This window comes from Sinocyclocheilus grahami, unplaced genomic scaffold, assembly GCF_001515645.1.
Source record: "Sinocyclocheilus grahami isolate Dianchi unplaced genomic scaffold, SAMN03320097.WGS_v1.1 scaffold512.1, whole genome shotgun sequence".
Classification (NCBI taxonomy): Eukaryota; Metazoa; Chordata; class Actinopteri; order Cypriniformes; family Cyprinidae; genus Sinocyclocheilus; species Sinocyclocheilus grahami.
The window spans coordinates 834,724-836,270 of NW_015505691.1; positions in this window are offsets into that span (position 1 = coordinate 834,724).

Here is a 1,547-nt window from a genome sequence, read left to right on the forward strand (position 1 = left end):
CCCGGGTCCTCACCGCCACATCTCGTTCTGAGTGGGTCTCAAACTTGGGTCTCCGGCATGGGAGGCGGACGCACTAACAAGGAGGCTAAAGACTGCAGCTCTTGAGATCAGGGGAGTGAGGTTTACCTGCACAACACCTACCGCTGGCCTCCGTTACATAAACTCTTGCATTTTTACAACACTACAAGTGTGTCCCATCAAGTGCAAAGACCGCAAGTGTGGGTATTTGGACAAGGCCCAAGAAGATGCATCGAGGCAAGATGAATGTAGGGCTGCGTTCCAGTCCATTTTTTTATGCCCTTCATTCACAAACTTCCCTCCGTCTCGTTTACTCGGATGTACGTCATTGATTACGTTGCACGAGTGCCCACTTCTGGCGGAACTCTTGGAATGGGCTGAACTGGAACAACCTAAGCACTTTATCACTTAGAATCCGCTATGGAGTTAGTTTAATGTTTACACGTTTCCCCTTACGAATTTGTTTGGTGCAGCATTCAATATGTATATAGATATGCTTGGGCTGTTATAAATGTAAATATATATATATATAAAAAAAAAAATCTATTGTTTTTGCCTATGAATATTCATTCATGTCTTTTTATTTTATTGTTTAAAAAAAAAAACGAGTCCCGATGTCCTCTACCAAGAACGTAGCATAACTTATGAATGAAAACACTTTTTTTTTTAATTAAAAATGATATGCTCTAAACAATGCAATGACATAAAAAAATACAAATTTTTCCTCAAATGTTTTGCCGGGTCTCGAGAGGTTAAGGTGCTTTATTTTGGTCCAGCGAGATGAAGTCATAAGGCTGCGCCGCGCGCCTGTCTGTTGTTGATTCGACTGATGGAAGGTTTGTGCTTTTAAGCATCGAAAGTGTTTAAATAGATGCGTACCTCTCAGATAAAATTATAGTTTTTTTTTACAAGAACTGGAAACGAATTGTTTATTGTTGAATGTAATATTTTAATGTTTTATCTAACAATAACGAACATTATTTTTGTGAGCAAAGTGCCTCCACACATTAGAAACAGAAAAGGTGCGTCTCATCTCGCTCCCTGTATCATGAATGCGGGCGCTGGCAAATACCGATGGGGGAAACGGACCCTTTCGAGTCAACTAAACAAACTGCTTCCCAAATCTATTCAGTTGTTGTGTATTATGTTGAAGGCTGCGCGCTCCGTAGGTCGTATATTTGAGGCTGCCTCGTTTCAGTAGTGATGGGTCGTTCTTGAACGATTCGTTCATTTTGAACGAATCTTTAATGTGACTCGGGAAGAACGAGTCGTCTCAGGAGTGATTCGTTCAGTCGCGCATGCGCAACATCCTATAGGTTCTGTACTGGAGTAATGCTGCGTTCAAGCATCGTTCGTACTTACGAGTTGACAAGACGTAATTACGACGTCAGGTGCGTTCAGGTCAGTTTAGTCGGCACAAGATGGCGGTGTACCTTCTTTTAATAAATTACAAGAAAATACAACAGGGTCTGTTAACTCTGCTTATAGAAAATGAAGAGCAAAGAATTTGCATCAGGTGTGTTTTGCGT